This window comes from Petromyzon marinus, chromosome 35 (genome assembly GCF_048934315.1).
Source record: "Petromyzon marinus isolate PM22_M1 ecotype Great Lakes invasive population chromosome 35, UKy_Petmar_22M1.pri1.0, whole genome shotgun sequence".
Classification (NCBI taxonomy): domain Eukaryota; kingdom Metazoa; phylum Chordata; class Hyperoartia; order Petromyzontiformes; family Petromyzontidae; genus Petromyzon; species Petromyzon marinus.
The window spans coordinates 12,335,295-12,354,463 of record NC_133701.1 but is presented as its reverse complement, the minus strand read 5'-3'; the positions used below and the strand labels follow the sequence as shown (position 1 = coordinate 12,354,463).

General features: G+C 44.4%; 11 non-coding genes across 11 annotated transcripts; all 11 read left to right on the top strand.

The window, feature by feature from the left end:
- Positions 1-542: 542 nt before the first annotated feature.
- Positions 543-625, top strand: TRNAL-CAG (transfer RNA leucine (anticodon CAG)). Its single transcript has one exon. It is a non-coding gene; the product is annotated as a tRNA-Leu (tRNA).
- Positions 626-2,069: 1,444 nt separating this feature from the next.
- On the top strand, positions 2,070-2,152 carry TRNAL-CAG (transfer RNA leucine (anticodon CAG)). Its single transcript has one exon. It is a non-coding gene; the product is annotated as a tRNA-Leu (tRNA).
- Positions 2,153-3,626: 1,474 nt separating this feature from the next.
- On the top strand, positions 3,627-3,709 carry TRNAL-CAG (transfer RNA leucine (anticodon CAG)). The gene has a single exon. It is a non-coding gene; the product is annotated as a tRNA-Leu (tRNA).
- Positions 3,710-5,153: 1,444 nt separating this feature from the next.
- Positions 5,154-5,236, top strand: TRNAL-CAG (transfer RNA leucine (anticodon CAG)). Its single transcript has one exon. It is a non-coding gene; the product is annotated as a tRNA-Leu (tRNA).
- Positions 5,237-6,678: 1,442 nt separating this feature from the next.
- On the top strand, positions 6,679-6,761 carry TRNAL-CAG (transfer RNA leucine (anticodon CAG)). Its single transcript has one exon. It is a non-coding gene; the product is annotated as a tRNA-Leu (tRNA).
- A 1,473-nt stretch (positions 6,762-8,234) lies between these two features.
- On the top strand, positions 8,235-8,317 carry TRNAL-CAG (transfer RNA leucine (anticodon CAG)). Its single transcript has one exon. It is a non-coding gene; the product is annotated as a tRNA-Leu (tRNA).
- Positions 8,318-9,792: 1,475 nt separating this feature from the next.
- TRNAL-CAG (transfer RNA leucine (anticodon CAG)) lies at positions 9,793-9,875 on the top strand. Its single transcript has one exon. It is a non-coding gene; the product is annotated as a tRNA-Leu (tRNA).
- Positions 9,876-11,351: 1,476 nt separating this feature from the next.
- On the top strand, positions 11,352-11,434 carry TRNAL-CAG (transfer RNA leucine (anticodon CAG)). The gene has a single exon. It is a non-coding gene; the product is annotated as a tRNA-Leu (tRNA).
- Positions 11,435-12,909: 1,475 nt separating this feature from the next.
- TRNAL-CAG (transfer RNA leucine (anticodon CAG)) lies at positions 12,910-12,992 on the top strand. The gene has a single exon. It is a non-coding gene; the product is annotated as a tRNA-Leu (tRNA).
- A 1,475-nt stretch (positions 12,993-14,467) lies between these two features.
- Positions 14,468-14,550, top strand: TRNAL-CAG (transfer RNA leucine (anticodon CAG)). The gene has a single exon. It is a non-coding gene; the product is annotated as a tRNA-Leu (tRNA).
- A 4,499-nt stretch (positions 14,551-19,049) lies between these two features.
- Positions 19,050-19,132, top strand: TRNAL-CAG (transfer RNA leucine (anticodon CAG)). The gene has a single exon. It is a non-coding gene; the product is annotated as a tRNA-Leu (tRNA).
- The last annotated feature ends 37 nt before the right edge of the window (positions 19,133-19,169 follow it).

Sequence of the window (19,169 nt, the reverse complement as noted above, 5' to 3'; positions counted from 1 at the left end):
CTGGCGAGAAGCAGGTGTACGATCAAGTGGAGTGCCGTTGGGACGCGGACTAATTAATTAAGGCGTAATGATAGCGGGGATACATTGGGGGGTCGGCAATTGGAGCGGGATTTTGAGTTTGGAGAGCTTCGAGTAACAAGCAGAATTGAAGTATGGAGAGTTTGAGAGAGAGAGTTTGAGAGACAGAGTTTGTAAGTCGCTGTGTGCGAAGTCGCTGTGTGCGAAGTCGCTGTGTGCGAAGTCGCTGTGTGCGAAGACGCTGAGTGCGGAGTAAGTGAAGTAATCGTGGCGAATGGAGAGACAAAGGTGGCGAACGAGTCGAGTGAAGCACGGCGAGCGAGCCGTGGCGACCTGGATACTGTAGAATGTGGAGGACATGCTGAGAGTTGTAGATAAAACGGTGTTCGGAGAAAGACAGAAGTTGTCCGAGTGACATCGAACACTACACCTGGATAAATAATGAGGATGTATATTTCACACGAACCACGTGGATCGATTGCTGAGAATGGATTAAAATTATCCTATTGTGACACCATGCCACAGTCAGGATGGCCGAGCGGTCTAAGGCGCTGCGTTCAGGTCGCAGTCTCCCCTGGAGGCGTGGGTTCGAATCCCACTTCTGACAGAATGATGCTCTTTTGTGAATTAACAACAATTTTGTAATTTCAATTAAACTTTGCTATCACAATAGAATTGAGAAATATTCGATAATGGAATTGGCAGGAAAGTATGGTGAAATATAAATATGAGAAAAACAAAAGACAAGGACAAAGAGTGATTGAGAGCATTACATATATATTATGGAGGGAAACACAATGTAAACAATCACATTGGTATGCAAGGGGTCAGCATTAAAAACATGTAAAATGAAAATGTATAACACTGCTATGACTACTATACGACCAATTGTCTTCCTGTTGTAGGGCAGGTCGGATAGTGCTGCCCTTCTGGTGTGGATTTGAAGTAACTTGATGATATTTTGTCACTCAGTTCTGTGATATATTTTTCCATGAACCATTGTCTCACATAGGCCGTAGGCCAGCCCTGCACGAAGTCGAATTGTACGCTTCATACCATGCATGACACTAGCAGTACAATTTCGATTAAATTTGGCGATAAGATGCAGCACTACCCTCAATTAAACATTACCAATAATGACTGCATTTCCTTGATGAAATGCATCTTGGCTATGATTATTCTTCACGGATGTTTCTGAGTAAATATTGGAATTCCCTATTTCTCGGATCATGCGTCCGTCTAAACGACAACTAGTTTGTCAACAAATGGTGGGCATTGTCTTGCTTGAATCACTTGTGATGAGCAAGTCTTCTTGCCTGTGTAGTGGAGTAGAAAGGTGCGTATTGCATGGAAACAGAGACAGTGCGGTTTATGTTGGGTCAGCCTGTTGTGAAGGCAATGTCATTGGGGTTCATGTTGGGTCAGCCTGTAATGAAGGCAAATACAGTGCAGGTAATGTTGGGACAATTAAGCTGGGAGAGCCAAGGAAGGCTGTGATTGTTTGGTGCTGTTGCCGGGGCCGGAGAGGCGTCTGGAAGTCTGGCGAGAAGCAGGTGTACGATCAAGTGGAGTGCCGTTGGGACGCGGACTAATTAATTAAGGCGTAATGATAGCGGGGATACATTGGGGGGTCGGCAATTGGAGCGGGATTTTGAGTTTGGAGAGCTTCGAGTAACAAGCAGAATTGAAGTATGGAGAGTTTGATAGAGAGAGTTTGAGAGACAGAGTTTGTAAGACGCTGCGTGCGAAGTCGCTGTGTGCGAAGTCGCTGAGTGCGGAGTAAGTGAAGTAATCGTGGCGAATGGAGAGACAAAGGTGGCGAACGAGTCGAGTGAAGCACGGCGAGCGAGCCGTGGCGACCTGGATACTGTAGAATGTGGAGGACATGCTGAGAGTTGTAGATAAAACGGTGTTCGGAGAAAGACAGAAGTTGTCCGAGTGACATCGAACACTACACCTGGATAAATAATGAGGATGTATATTTCACACGAACCACGTGGATCGATTGCTGAGAATGGATTAAAATTATCCTATTGTGACACCATGCCACAGTCAGGATGGCCGAGCGGTCTAAGGCGCTGCGTTCAGGTCGCAGTCTCCCCTGGAGGTGTGGGTTCGAATCCCACTTCTGACAGAATGATGCTCTTTTGTGAATTAACAACAATTTTGTAATTTCAATTAAACTTTGCTATCACAATAGAATTGAGAAATATTCGATAATGGAATTGGCAGGAAAGTATGGTGAAATATAAATATGAGAAAAACAAAAGACAAGGACAAAGAGTGATTGAGAGCATTACATATATATTATGGAGGGAAACACAATGTAAACAATCACATTGGTATGCAAGGGGTCAGCATTAAAAACATGTAAAGTGAAAATGTATAACACTGATATGACTACTATACGACCAATTGTCTTCCTGTTGTAGGGCAGGTCGGATAGTGCTGCCCTTCTGGTGTGGATTTGAAGTAACTTGATGATATTTTGTCACTCAGTTCTGTGATATATTTTTCCATGAACCATTGTCTCACATAGGGCGTAGACCAGCCCTGCACGAAGTCGAATTGTACGCTTCATACCATGCATGACACTAGCAGTACAATTTCGATTAAATTTGGCGATAAGATGCAGCACTACCATCAATTAAACATTACTAACAATCACTGCATTTCCTTGATCAAATGCATCTTGGTCATGATTATTCTTCACGGATGTTTCTGAGTAAATATTGGAATTCCCTATTTCTAGGATCATGCGTCCGTCTAAACGACAATTAGGTTGTCTCAAAATGGTGGGTATTGTATTGCTTGAATCACTTGTGATGAGGAAGTCTTCTTGCCTGTGTAGTGGAGTAGAAAGGTGCGTATTGCATGGAAACAGAGACAGTGCGGTTATGTTGGGTCAGCCTGTTGTGAAGGCAATGTCACTGGGGTTCATGTTGGGTCAGCCTGTAACGAAGGCAAATACAGTGCAGGTAATGTTGGGACAATTAAGCTGGGAGAGCGAAGGAAGGCTGTGATTGTTTGGTGCTGTTGCCGGGGCCGGAGAGGCGTCTGGAAGTCTGGCGAGAAGCAGGTGTACGATCACGCGGAGTGCCGTTGGGACGCGGACTAATTAATTCAGGCGTAATGATAGCGGGGATAAATTGGGGGGTCGCCTATTGGAGCGGGATTTTGAGTTTGGAGAGCTTGGAGTCAACAGGCGGAATTGAAGTGTGGAGAGTTTGAGAGAGAGAGTTTGAGAGACAGAGTTTGTAAGACGCTGGGTGCGAAGTCGCTGTGTGCGAAGACGCTGTGTGCGAAGTCGCTGTGTGCGAAGACGCTGAGTGCGGAGTAAGTGAAGTAATCGTGGGGAATGGAGAGACAAAGGTGGCGAGCGAGTCGAGTGACGCACGGCGAGCGAGCCGTGGCGACCTGGATACTGTAGAATGTGGAGGACATGCTGAGAGTTGTAGATAAAGCGGTGTTCGGAGAAAGACAGAAGTTGTCCGAGTGAAATCGAACACTGCACCTGGATAAATAATGAGAATGTATATTTCACACGAACCACGTGGATCGATTGCTGAGAATGGATTAAAATTATCCTATTGTGACACCATGCCACAGTCAGGATGGCCGAGCGGTCTAAGGTGCTGCGTTCAGGTCGCAGTCTCCCCTGGAGGCGTGGGTTCGAATCCCACTTCTGACAGAATGATGCTCTTTTGTGAATTAACAACAATTTTGTAATTTCAATTAAACTTTGCTATCACAATAGAATTGAGAAATATTCGATAATGGAATTGGCAGGAAAGTATGGTGAAATATAAATATGAGAAAAACAAAAGACAAGGACAAAGAGTGATTGAGAGCATTACATATATATTATGGAGGGAAACACAATGTAAACAATCACATTGGTATGCAAGGGGTCAGCATTAAAAACATGTAAAATGAAAATGTATAACACTGCTATGACTACTATACGACCAATTGTCTTCCTGTTGTAGGGCAGGTCGGATAGTGCTGCCCTTCTGGTGTGGATTTGAAGTAACTTGATGATATTTTGTCACTCAGTTCTGTGATATATTTTTCCATGAACCATTGTCTCACATAGGGCGTAGACCAGCCCTGCACGAAGTCGAATTGTACGCTTCATACCATGCATGACACTAGCAGTACAATTTCGATTAAATTTGGCGATAAGATGCAGCACTACCATCAATTAAACATTACTAACAATCACTGCATTTCCTTGATCAAATGCATCTTGGTCATGATTATTCTTCACGGATGTTTCTGAGTAAATATTGGAATTCCCTATTTCTAGGATCATGCGTCCGTCTAAACGACAATTAGGTTGTCTCAAAATGGTGGGTATTGTATTGCTTGAATCACTTGTGATGAGGAAGTCTTCTTGCCTGTGTAGTGGAGTAGAAAGGTGCGTATTGCATGGAAACAGAGACAGTGCGGTTATGTTGGGTCAGCCTGTTGTGAAGGCAATGTCACTGGGGTTCATGTTGGGTCAGCCTGTAACGAAGGCAAATACAGTGCAGGTAATGTTGGGACAATTAAGCTGGGAGAGCGAAGGAAGGCTGTGATTGTTTGGTGCTGTTGCCGGGGCCGGAGAGGCGTCTGGAAGTCTGGCGAGAAGCAGGTGTACGATCACGCGGAGTGCCGTTGGGACGCGGACTAATTAATTAAGGCGTAATGATAGCGGGGATAAATTGGGGGGTCGCCTATTGGAGCGGGATTTTGAGTTTGGAGAGCTTGGAGTCAACAGGCGGAATTGAAGTGTGGAGAGTTTGAGAGAGAGAGTTTGAGAGACAGAGTTTGTAAGACGCTGTGTGCGAAGTCGCTGTGTGCAAAGACGCTGAGTGCGGAGTAAGTGAAGTAATCGTGGGGAATGGAGAGACAAAGGTGGCGAGCGAGTCGAGTGACGCACGGCGAGCGAGCCGTGGCGACCTGGATACTGTAGAATGTGGAGGACATGCTGAGAGTTGTAGATAAAGCGGTGTTCGGAGAAAGACAGAAGTTGTCCGAGTGAAATCGAACACTGCACCTGGATAAATAATGAGAATGTATATTTCACACGAACCACGTGGATCGATTGCTGAGAATGGATTAAAATTATCCTATTGTGACACCATGCCACAGTCAGGATGGCCGAGCGGTCTAAGGCGCTGCGTTCAGGTCGCAGTCTCCCCTGGAGGCGTGGGTTCGAATCCCACTTCTGACAGAATGATGCTCTTTTGTGAATTAACAACAATTTTGTAATTTCAATTAAACTTTGCTATCACAATAGAATTGAGAAATATTCGATAATGGAATTGGCAGGAAAGTATGGTGAAATATAAATATGAGAAAAACAAAAGACACGCACAAAGAGTGATTGAGAGCATTACATATGTTATGGAGGGAAACACAATGCAAAAAATCACATTGGTATGCAAGGGACCGGCATTAAAAACATGTAAAATGAAAATTTATAACATGGCTATGACTACTATACGACCAATTGTCTTCCTGTTATAGGGTAGGTAAGATAGTGCTGCCCTTCTGGTGTGGATATGAAGTAACTTGATGATATTTTGTTAATCAGTTCTGTGATATATTTTTCCATGAACCATTGTCTCACATAGGCTGTAGGCCAGCCCTGCACGAAGTCGAATTGTACGCTTCATACCATGCATGACACTAGCAGTACAATTTCGATTAAATTTGGCGATAAGATGCAGCACTACCCTCAATTAAACATTACTCATAATCACTGCATTTCGTTGATGAAATGCATCTTGGCTATGATTATTCTTCACGGATGTTTCTGAGTAAATATTGGAATTCCCTATTTCTCGGATCATGCGTCCGTCTAAACGACAACTAGTTTGTCAACAAATGGTGGGCATTGTCTTGCTTGAATCACTTGTGATGAGCAAGTCTTCTTGCCTGTGTAGTGGAGTAGAAAGGTGCGTATTGCATGGAAACAGAGACAGTGCGGTTTATGTTGGGTCAGCCTGTTGTGAAGGCAATGTCATTGGGGTTCATGTTGGGTCAGCCTGTAATGAAGGCAAATACAGTGCAGGTAATGTTGGGACAATTAAGCTGGGAGAGCCAAGGAAGGCTGTGATTGTTTGGTGCTGTTGCCGGGGCCGGAGAGGCATCTGGAAGTCTGGCGAGAAGCAGGTGTACGATCAAGTGGAGTGCCGTTGGGACGCGGACTAATTAATTAAGGCGTAATGATAGCGGGGATACATTGGGGGGTCGGCAATTGGAGCGGGATTTTGAGTTTGGAGAGCTTCGAGTAACAAGCAGAATTGAAGTATGGAGAGTTTGATAGAGAGAGTTTGAGAGACAGAGTTTGTAAGACGCTGTGTGCGAAGTCGCTGTGTGCGAAGACGCTGTGTGCGGAGTAAGTGAAGTAATCGTGGGGAATGGAGAGACAAAGGTGGCGAGCGAGTCGAGTGACGCACGGCGAGCGAGCCGTGGCGACCTGGATACTGTAGAATGTGGAGGACATGCTGAGAGTTGTAGACAAAGCGGTGTTCGGAGAAAGACAGAAGTTGTCCGAGTGAAATCGAACACTGCACCTGGATAAATAATGAGAATGTATATTTCACACGAACCACGTGGATCGATTGCTGAGAATGGATTAAAATTATCCTATTGTGACACCATGCCACAGTCAGGATGGCCGAGCGGTCTAAGGCGCTGCGTTCAGGTCGCAGTCTCCCCTGGAGGCGTGGGTTCGAATCCCACTTCTGACAGAATGATGCTCTTTTGTGAATTAACAACAATTTTGTAATTTCAATTAAACTTTGCTATCACAATAGAATTGAGAAATATTCGATAATGGAATTGGCAGGAAAGTATGGTGAAATATAAATATGAGAAAAACAAAAGACAAGGACAAAGAGTGATTGAGAGCATTACATATATATTATGGAGGGAAACACAATGTAAACAATCACATTGGTATGCAAGGGGTCAGCATTAAAAACATGTAAAATGAAAATGTATAACACTGCTATGACTACTATACGACCAATTGTCTTCCTGTTGTAGGGCAGGTCGGATAGTGCTGCCCTTCTGGTGTGGATTTGAAGTAACTTGATGATATTTTGTCACTCAGTTCTGTGATATATTTTTCCATGAACCATTGTCTCACATAGGGCGTAGACCAGCCCTGCACGAAGTCGAATTGTACGCTTCATACCATGCATGACACTAGCAGTACAATTTCGATTAAATTTGGCGATAAGATGCAGCACTACCATCAATTAAACATTACTAACAATCACTGCATTTCCTTGATCAAATGCATCTTGGTCATGATTATTCTTCACGGATGTTTCTGAGTAAATATTGGAATTCCCTATTTCTAGGATCATGCGTCCGTCTAAACGACAATTAGGTTGTCTCAAAATGGTGGGTATTGTATTGCTTCAATCACTTGTGATGAGGAAGTCTTCTTGCCTGTGTAGTGGAGTAGAAAGGTGCGTATTGCATGGAAACAGAGACAGTGCGGTTATGTTGGGTCAGCCTGTTGTGAAGGCAATGTCACTGGGGTTCATGTTGGGTCAGCCTGTAACGAAGGCAAATACAGTGCAGGTAATGTTGGGACAATTAAGCTGGGAGAGCGAAGGAAGGCTGTGATTGTTTGGTGCTGTTGCCGGGGCCGGAGAGGCGTCTGGAAGTCTGGCGAGAAGCAGGTGTACGATCAAGTGGAGTGCCGTTGGGACGCGGACTAATTAATTAAGGCGTAATGATAGCGGGGATACATTGGGGGGTCGGCAATTGGAGCGGGATTTTGAGTTTGGAGAGCTTCGAGTAACAAGCAGAATTGAAGTGTGGAGAGTTTGAGAGAGAGAGTTTGAGAGACAGAGTTTGTAAGACGCTGGGTGCGAAGTCGCTGTGTGCGAAGACGCTGTGTGCGAAGTTGCTGTGTGCGAAGACGCTGAGTGCGGAGTAAGTGAAGTAATCGTGGCGAATGGAGAGACAAAGGTGGCGAGCGAGTCGAGTGAAGCACGGCGAGCGAGCCGTGGCGACCTGGATACTGTAGAATGTGGAGGACATGCTGAGAGTTGTAGATAAAGCGGTGTTCGGAGAAAGACAGAAGTTGTCCGAGTGACATCGAACACTACACCTGGATAAATAATGAGGATGTATATTTCACACGAACCACGTGGATCGATTGCTGAGAATGGATTAAAATTATCCTATTGTGACACCATGCCACAGTCAGGATGGCCGAGCGGTCTAAGGCGCAGCGTTCAGGTCGCAGTCTCCCCTGGAGGCGTGGGTTCGAATCCCACTTCTGACAGAATGATGCGCTTTTGTGAATTAACAACAATTTTGTGATTTCAATTAAACTTTGCTATCACAATAGAATTGAGAAATATTCGATAATGGAAGTTGGCAGGAAAGTATGGTGAAATTTAAATATGAGAAAAACAAAAGACAAGGACAAAGAGTGATTGAGAGCATTACATATATATTATGGAGGGAAACACAATGCAAAAAATCACGTTGGTATGCAAGGGGTCAGCATTAAAAACATGTAAAATGAAAATTTATTACACTGCTATAACTACTATACGACCAATTGTCTTCCTGTTATAGGGCAGGTAAGATAGTGCTGCCCTTCTGGTGTGGATATGAAGTAACTTGATGATATTTTGTTAATCAGTTCTGTGATATATTTTTCCATGAACCATTGCCTCACATAGGCCGTAGGCCAGCCCTGCACGAAGTCGAATTGTACGCTTCATACCATGCATGACACTAGCAGTACAATTTCGATTAAATTTGGCGATAAGATGCAGCACTACCCTCAATTAAACATTACCAATAATGACTGCATTTCCTTGATGAAATGTATCTTGGCTATGATTATTCTTCACGGATGTTTCTGAGTAAATATTGGAATTCCCTATTTCTCGGATCATGCGTCCGTCTAAACGACAACTAGTTTGTCAACAAATGGTGGGCATTGTCTTGCTTGAATCACTTGTGATGAGCAAGTCTTCTTGCCTGTGTAGTGGAGTAGAAAGGTGCGTATTGCATGGAAACAGAGACAGTGCGGTTTATGTTGGGTCAGCCTGTTGTGAAGGCAATGTCATTGGGGTTCATGTTGGGTCAGCCTGTAATGAAGGCAAATACAGTGCAGGTAATGTTGGGACAATTAAGCTGGGAGAGCCAAGGAAGGCTGTGATTGTTTGGTGCTGTTGCCGGGGCCGGAGAGGCGTCTGGAAGTCTGGCGAGAAGCAGGTGTACGATCAAGTGGAGTGCCGTTGGGACGCGGACTAATTAATTAAGGCGTAATGATAGCGGGGATACATTGGGGGGTCGGCAATTGGAGCGGGATTTTGAGTTTGGAGAGCTTCGAGTAACAAGCAGAATTGAAGTATGGAGAGTTTGATAGAGAGAGTTTGAGAGACAGAGTTTGTAAGACGCTGGGTGCGAAGTCGCTGTGTGCGAAGACGCTGTGTGCGAAGTTGCTGTGTGCGAAGACGCTGAGTGCGGAGTAAGTGAAGTAATCGTGGCGAATGGAGAGACAAAGGTAGCGAACGAGTCGAGTGAAGCATGGCGAGCGAGCCGTGGCGACCTGGATACTGTAGAATGTGGAGGACATGCTGAGAGTTGTAGATAAAACGGTGTTCGGAGAAAGACAGAAGTTGTCCGAGTGACATCGAACACTACACCTGGATAAATAATGAGGATGTATATTTCACACGAACCACGTGGATCGATTGCTGAGAATGGATTAAAATTATCCTATTGTGACACCATGCCACAGTCAGGATGGCCGAGCGGTCTAAGGCGCTGCGTTCAGGTCGCAGTCTCCCCTGGAGGCGTGGGTTCGAATCCCACTTCTGACAGAATGATGCTCTTTTGTGAATTAACAACAATTTTGTGATTTCAATTAAACTTTGCTATCACAATAGAATTGAGAAATATTCGATAATGGAAGTTGGCAGGAAAGTATGGTGAAATTTAAATATGAGAAAAACAAAAGACAAGGACAAAGAGTGATTGAGAGCATTACATATATATTATGGAGGGAAACACAATGCAAAAAATCACGTTGGTATGCAAGGGGTCAGCATTAAAAACATGTCAAATGAAAATTTATTACACTGCTATAACTACTATACGACCAATTGTCTTCCTGTTATAGGGCAGGTAAGATAGTGCTGCCCTTCTGGTGTGGATATGAAGTAACTTGATGATATTTTGTTAATCAGTTCTGTGATATATTTTTCCATGAACCATTGCCTCACATAGGCCGTAGGCCAGCCCTGCACGAAGTCGAATTGTACGCTTCATACCATGCATGACACTAGCAGTACAATTTCGATTAAATTTGGCGATAAGATGCAGCACTACCCTCAATTAAACATTACCAATAATGACTGCATTTCCTTGATGAAATGTATCTTGGCTATGATTATTCTTCACGGATGTTTCTGAGTAAATATTGGAATTCCCTATTTCTCGGATCATGCGTCCGTCTAAACGACAACTAGTTTGTCAACAAATGGTGGGCATTGTCTTGCTTGAATCACTTGTGATGAGCAAGTCTTCTTGCCTGTGTAGTGGAGTAGAAAGGTGCGTATTGCATGGAAACAGAGACAGTGCGGTTTATGTTGGGTCAGCCTGTTGTGAAGGCAATGTCATTGGGGTTCATGTTGGGTCAGCCTGTAATGAAGGCAAATACAGTGCAGGTAATGTTGGGACAATTAAGCTGGGAGAGCCAAGGAAGGCTGTGATTGTTTGGTGCTGTTGCCGGGGCCGGAGAGGCGTCTGGAAGTCTGGCGAGAAGCAGGTGTACGATCAAGTGGAGTGCCGTTGGGACGCGGACTAATTAATTAAGGCGTAATGATAGCGGGGATACATTGGGGGGTCGGCAATTGGAGCGGGATTTTGAGTTTGGAGAGCTTGGAGTCAACAGGCGGAATTGAAGTGTGGAGAGTTTGAGAGAGAGAGTTTGAGAGACAGAGTTTGTAAGACGCTGGGTGCGAAGTCGCTGTGTGCGAAGACGCTGTGTGCGAAGTTGCTGTGTGCGAAGACGCTGAGTGCGGAGTAAGTGAAGTAATCGTGGCGAATGGAGAGACAAAGGTAGCGAACGAGTCGAGTGAAGCATGGCGAGCGAGCCGTGGCGACCTGGATACTGTAGAATGTGGAGGACATGCTGAGAGTTGTAGATAAAACGGTGTTCGGAGAAAGACAGAAGTTGTCCGAGTGACATCGAACACTACACCTGGATAAATAATGAGGATGTATATTTCACACGAACCACGTGGATCGATTGCTGAGAATGGATTAAAATTATCCTATTGTGACACCATGCCACAGTCAGGATGGCCGAGCGGTCTAAGGCGCTGCGTTCAGGTCGCAGTCTCCCCTGGAGGCGTGGGTTCGAATCCCACTTCTGACAGAATGATGCTCTTTTGTGAATTAACAACAATTTTGTGATTTCAATTAAACTTTGCTATCACAATAGAATTGAGAAATATTCGATAATGGAAGTTGGCAGGAAAGTATGGTGAAATTTAAATATGAGAAAAACAAAAGACAAGGACAAAGAGTGATTGAGAGCATTACATATATATTATGGAGGGAAACACAATGCAAAAAATCACGTTGGTATGCAAGGGGTCAGCATTAAAAACATGTCAAATGAAAATTTATTACACTGCTATAACTACTATACGACCAATTGTCTTCCTGTTATAGGGCAGGTAAGATAGTGCTGCCCTTCTGGTGTGGATATGAAGTAACTTGATGATATTTTGTTAATCAGTTCTGTGATATATTTTTCCATGAACCATTGCCTCACATAGGCCGTAGGCCAGCCCTGCACGAAGTCGAATTGTACGCTTCATACCATGCATGACACTAGCAGTACAATTTCGATTAAATTTGGCGATAAGATGCAGCACTACCCTCAATTAAACATTACCAATAATGACTGCATTTCCTTGATGAAATGCATCTTGGCTATGATTATTCTTCACGAATGTTTCTGAGTAAATATTGGAATTCCCTATTTCTCGGATCATGCGTCCGTCTAAACGACAACTAGTTTGTCAACAAATGGTGGGTATTGTCTTGCTTGAATCACTTGTGATGAGGAAGTCTTCTTGCCTGTGTAGTGGAGTAGAAAGGTGCATATTGTATGGAAACAGAGACAGTGCGGTTTATGTTGGGTCAGCCTGTTGTGAAGGCAATGTCATTGGGGTTCATGTTGGGTCAGCCTGTAACGAAGGCAAATACAGTGCAGGTAATGTTGGGACAATTAAGCTGGGAGAGCCAAGGACGGCTGTGATTGTTTGGTGCTGTCGCCGGGCCCGGAGAGGCGTCTGGAAGTCTGGCGAGAAGCAGGTGTACGATCACGCGGAGTGCCGTTGGGACGCGGACTAATTAATTAAGGCGTAATGATAGCGGGGATAAATTGGCGGGTCGGCAATTGGAGCGGGATTTTGAGTTTGGAGAGCTTCGAGTAACAAGCAGAATTGAAGTATGGAGAGTTTGATAGAGAGAGTTTGAGAGACAGAGTTTGTAAGACGCTGGGTGCGAAGTCGCTGTGTGCGAAGACGCTGTGTGCGAAGTTGCTGTGTGCGAAGACGCTGAGTGCGGAGTAAGTGAAGTAATCGTGGCGAATGGAGAGACAAAGGTAGCGAACGAGTCGAGTGAAGCATGGCGAGCGAGCCGTGGCGACCTGGATACTGTAGAATGTGGAGGACATGCTGAGAGTTGTAGATAAAACGGTGTTCGGAGAAAGACAGAAGTTGTCCGAGTGACATCGAACACTACACCTGGATAAATAATGAGGATGTATATTTCACACGAACCACGTGGATCGATTGCTGAGAATGGATTAAAATTATCCTATTGTGACACCATGCCACAGTCAGGATGGCCGAGCGGTCTAAGGCGCTGCGTTCAGGTCGCAGTCTCCCCTGGAGGCGTGGGTTCGAATCCCACTTCTGACAGAATGATGCTCTTTTGTGAATTAACAACAATTTTGTGATTTCAATTAAACTTTGCTATCACAATAGAATTGAGAAATATTCGATAATGGAAGTTGGCAGGAAAGTATGGTGAAATTTAAATATGAGAAAAACAAAAGACAAGGACAAAGAGTGATTGAGAGCATTACATATATATTATGGAGGGAAACACAATGCAAAAAATCACGTTGGTATGCAAGGGGTCAGCATTAAAAACATGTCAAATGAAAATTTATTACACTGCTATAACTACTATACGACCAATTGTCTTCCTGTTATAGGGCAGGTAAGATAGTGCTGCCCTTCTGGTGTGGATATGAAGTAACTTGATGATATTTTGTTAATCAGTTCTGTGATATATTTTTCCATGAACCATTGCCTCACATAGGCCGTAGGCCAGCCCTGCACGAAGTCGAATTGTACGCTTCATACCATGCATGACACTAGCAGTACAATTTCGATTAAATTTGGCGATAAGATGCAGCACTACCCTCAATTAAACATTACCAATAATGACTGCATTTCCTTGATGAAATGTATCTTGGCTATGATTATTCTTCACGGATGTTTCTGAGTAAATATTGGAATTCCCTATTTCTCGGATCATGCGTCCGTCTAAACGACAACTAGTTTGTCAACAAATGGTGGGCATTGTCTTGCTTGAATCACTTGTGATGAGCAAGTCTTCTTGCCTGTGTAGTGGAGTAGAAAGGTGCGTATTGCATGGAAACAGAGACAGTGCGGTTTATGTTGGGTCAGCCTGTTGTGAAGGCAATGTCATTGGGGTTCATGTTGGGTCAGCCTGTAATGAAGGCAAATACAGTGCAGGTAATGTTGGGACAATTAAGCTGGGAGAGCCAAGGAAGGCTGTGATTGTTTGGTGCTGTTGCCGGGGCCGGAGAGGCGTCTGGAAGTCTGGCGAGAAGCAGGTGTACGATCAAGTGGAGTGCCGTTGGGACGCGGACTAATTAATTAAGGCGTAATGATAGCGGGGATACATTGGGGGGTCGGCAATTGGAGCGGGATTTTGAGTTTGGAGAGCTTCGAGTAACAAGCAGAATTGAAGTATGGAGAGTTTGATAGAGAGAGTTTGAGAGACAGAGTTTGTAAGACGCTGGGTGCGAAGTCGCTGTGTGCGAAGACGCTGTGTGCGAAGTTGCTGTGTGCGAAGACGCTGAGTGCGGAGTAAGTGAAGTAATCGTGGCGAATGGAGAGACAAAGGTAGCGAACGAGTCGAGTGAAGCATGGCGAGCGAGCCGTGGCGACCTGGATACTGTAGAATGTGGAGGACATGCTGAGAGTTGTAGATAAAACGGTGTTCGGAGAAAGACAGAAGTTGTCCGAGTGACATCGAACACTACACCTGGATAAATAATGAGGATGTATATTTCACACGAACCACGTGGATCGATTGCTGAGAATGGATTAAAATTATCCTATTGTGACACCATGCCACAGTCAGGATGGCCGAGCGGTCTAAGGCGCTGCGTTCAGGTCGCAGTCTCCCCTGGAGGCGTGGGTTCGAATCCCACTTCTGACAGAATGATGCTCTTTTGTGAATTAACAACAATTTTGTGATTTCAATTAAACTTTGCTATCACAATAGAATTGAGAAATATTCGATAATGGAAGTTGGCAGGAAAGTATGGTGAAATTTAAATATGAGAAAAACAAAAGACAAGGACAAAGAGTGATTGAGAGCATTACATATATATTATGGAGGGAAACACAATGCAAAAAATCACGTTGGTATGCAAGGGGTCAGCATTAAAAACATGTCAAATGAAAATTTATTACACTGCTATAACTACTATACGACCAATTGTCTTCCTGTTATAGGGCAGGTAAGATAGTGCTGCCCTTCTGGTGTGGATATGAAGTAACTTGATGATATTTTGTTAATCAGTTCTGTGATATATTTTTCCATGAACCATTGCCTCACATAGGCCGTAGGCCAGCCCTGCACGAAGTCGAATTGTACGCTTCATACCATGCATGACACTAGCAGTACAATTTCGATTAAATTTGGCGATAAGATGCAGCACTACCCTCAATTAAACATTACCAATAATGACTGCATTTCCTTGATGAAATGCATCTTGGCTATGATTATTCTTCACGAATGTTTCTGAGTAAATATTGGAATTCCCTATTTCTCGGATCATGCGTCCGTCTAAACGACAACTAGTTTGTCAACAAATGGTGGGTATTGTCTTGCTTGAATCACTTGTGATGAGGAAGTCTTCTTGCCTGTGTAGTGGAGTAGAAAGGTGCATATTGTATGGAAACAGAGACAGTGCGGTTTATGTTGGGTCAGCCTGTTGTGAAGGCAATGTCATTGGGGTTCATGTTGGGTCAGCCTGTAACGAAGGCAAATACAGTGCAGGTAATGTTGGGACAATTAAGCTGGGAGAGCCAAGGACGGCTGTGATTGTTTGGTGCTGTCGCCGGGCCCGGAGAGGCGTCTGGAAGTCTGGCGAGAAGCAGGTGTACGATCACGCGGAGTGCCGTTGGGACGCGGACTAATTAATTAAGGCGTAATGATAGCGGGGATAAATTGGCGGGTCGGCAATTGGACCGGGATTTTGAGTTTCGAGAGCTTGGAGTCAACAGGCAGAATTGAAGTGTGGAGAGTTTGAGAGACAGAGTTTGAGAGACAGAGTTTGTAAGACGCTGTGTGCGAAGTCGCTGTGTGCGAAGACGCTGAGTGCGGAGTAAGTGAAGTAATCGTGGGGAATGGAGAGTCAAAGGTGGCGAGCGACTCGAGTGAAGCACGGCTAGCGAGCCGTGGCAACCTGGATACTGTAGAATGTGGAGGACATGCTGAGAGTTGTAGATAAAGCGGTGTTCGGAGAAAGACAGAAGTTGTCCGAGTGACATCGAACACTACACCTGGATAAATAATGAGAATGTATATTTCACACGAACCACGTGGATCGATTGCTGAGAATGGATTAAAATTATCCTATTGTGACACCATGCCACAGTCAGGATGGCCGAGCGGTCTAAAGCGCTGTGTTCAGGTCGCAGTCTCCCCTGGAGGCGTGGGTTTGAATCCCACTTCTGACAGAATGATGCTCTTTTGTGAATTAACAACAATTTTGTAATTTCAATTAAACTTTGCTATCACAATAGAATTGAGAAATATTCGATAATGGAAGTTGGCAGGAAAGCATGGTGAAATATAAATATGAGAAAAACAAAAGACACGCACAAAGAGTGATTGAGAGCATTACATATATTATGGAGGGAAACACAATGCAAAAAGTCACGTTGGTATGCAAGGGACCGGCATTAAAAACATGTGAAATGAAAATTTATAACATGGCTATGACTACTATACGACCAATTGTCTTCCTGTAATAGGTCAGGTAAGATAGTGCTGCCCTTCTGGTGTGGATATGAAGTAACTTGATGATATTTTGTTAATCAGTTCTGTGATATATTTTTCCATGAACCATTGTCTCACATAGGCCGTAGGCCAGCCCTGCACGAAGTCGAATTGTACGCTTCATACCATGCATGACACTAGCAGTACAATTTCGAATAAATTTGGCGATAAGATGCAGCACTACCCTCAATTAAACATTACTCATAATTACTGCATTTCCTTGATGAAATGCATCTTGGCTATGATTATTCTTCACGGATGTTTCTGAGTAAATATTGGAATTCCCTATTTCTCGGATCATGTGTCCGTCTAAACGACAACTAGTTTGTCAAAAAATGGTAGGTATTGTCTTCCTTGAATCACTTGTGATGAGGAAGTCTTCTTGCCTGTGTAGTGGAGTAGAAAGGTGCGTATTGCATGGAAACAGAGACAGTGCGGTTTATGTTGGGTCAGCCTGTTGTGAAGGCAATGTCATTGGGGTTCATGTTGGGTCAGCCTGTAATGAAGGCAAATACAGTGCAGGTAATGTTGGGACAATTAAGCTGGGAGAGCCAAGGAAGGCTGTGATTGTTTGGTGCTGTTGCCGGGGTCGGACAGGCGTCTGGAAGTCTGGCGAGAAGCAGGTGTACGATCACGTGGAGTGCCGTTGGGACGCGGACTAATTAATTAAGGCGTAATGATAGCCGGGATACATTGGGGGGGTCGGCAATTGGAGCGGGATTTTGAGTTTGGAGAGCTTGGAGTAACAGGCAGAATTGAAGTGTGGAGAGTTTGAGAGAGAGAGTTTGAGAGACAGAGTTTGTAAGACGCTGTGTGCGAAGTCGCTGTGTGCGAAGACGCTGAGTGCGGAGTAAGTGAAGTAATCGTGGGGACTGGAGAGACAACGGTGGCGAACGAGTCTAGTGAAGCACGGCGAGCGAGCCGTGGCGACCTGGATACTGTAGAATGTGGAGGACATGCTGAGAGTTGTAGAGAAAGCAGTGTTCGGAGAAAGACAGAAGTTGTCCGAGTGACATCGAACACGATACCTGGATAAATAATGAGAATGTATATTTCACACGAACCACGTGGATCGATTGCTGAGAATGGATTAAAATTATCCTATTGTGACACCATGCCACAGTCAGGTTGGCCGAGCGGTCTAAGGCACTGCGTTCAGGTCGCATTCTCCCACGGAGGCGTGGGTTCGAATCCCACTTCTGACAGAATGATGCTTTTTGTGAATTAACAACAATTTTGTAATTTCAATTAAACTTTGCTATCACAATAGAATTGAGAAATATTCGATAATGGAATTGGCAGGAAAGTATGGTGAAATATAAATATGAGAAAAACAAAAGACACGCACAAAGAGTGATTGAGAGCATTACATATATTATGGAGGGAAACACAATGCAAAAAATCACGTTGGTATGCACGGGACCGGCATTAAAAACATGTTAAAATGAAAATTTATAACATGGCTATGACTACTATACGACCAATTGTCTTCCTGTAATAGGTCAGGTAAGATAGTGCTGTCCTTCTGGTGTGGATATGAAGTAACTTGATGATATTTTGTTAATCAGTTCTGTGATATATTTTTCCATGAACCATTGTCTCACATAGGCTGTAGGCCAGCCCTGCACGAAGTCGAATTGTACGCTTCATACCATGCATGACACTAGCAGTACAATTTCGATTAAATTTGGCGATAAGATGCAGCACTACCCTCAATTAAACATTACTCATAATCACTGCATTTCCTTGATGAAATGCATCTTGGCTATGATTATTCTTCACGGATGTTTCTGAGTAAATATTGGAATTCCCTATTTCTCGGATCATGTGTCCGTCTAAACGACAACTAGTTTGTCAAAAAATGGTAGGTATTGTCTTGCTTGAATCACTTGTGATGAGGAAGTCTTCTTGCCTGTGTATTGGAGTAGAAAGGTGCGTATTGCATGGAAACAGAGACAGTGCGGTTTATGTTGGGTCAGCCTGTTGTGAAGGCAATGTCATTGGGGTTCATGTTGGGTCAGCCTGTAACGAAGGCAAATACAGTGCAGGTAATGTTGGGACAATTAAGCTGGGAGAGCCAAGGACGGCTGTGATTGTTTGGTGCTGTTGCCGGGGCCGGAGAGGCGTCTGGAAGTCTGGCGAGAAGCAGGTGTACGATCACGCGGAGTGCCGTTGGGACGCGGACTAATTAATTAAGGCGTAATGATAGCGGGGATAAATTGGGGGGTCGGCAATTGGAGCGGGATTTTGAGTTTGGAGAGCTTGGAGTCAACAGGCAGAATTGAAGTGTGGAGAGTTTGAGAGAGAGAGTTTGAGAGAGAGAGTTTGTAAGACGCTGTGTGCGAAGACGCTGGGTGCGAAGTCGCTGAGTGCAGAGTAAGTGAAGTAATCGCGGGGAATGGAGAGACAAAGGTGGCGAGCGAGTCGAGTTGAGCACGGCGAGCGAGCCGTGGCGACCAGGATACTGTAGAATGGGGAGGACATGCTGAGAGTTGTAGATAAAGCGGTATTCGGAGAAAGACAGAAGTTGTCCGAGTGAAATCGAACACTACACCTGGATAAATAATGAGAATGTATATTTCACACGAACCACGTGGATCGATTGCTAAGAAAGGATTAAAATGATCCTATTGTGACACCATGCCACAGTCAGGATGGCCGAGCGGTCTAAGGCGCTGCGTTCAGGTCGCAGTCTCCCCTGGAGGCGTGGGTTCAAATCCCACGTCTGACAGAATGGTTCTCTTTTGTGAATTAACAACAATTTTGTG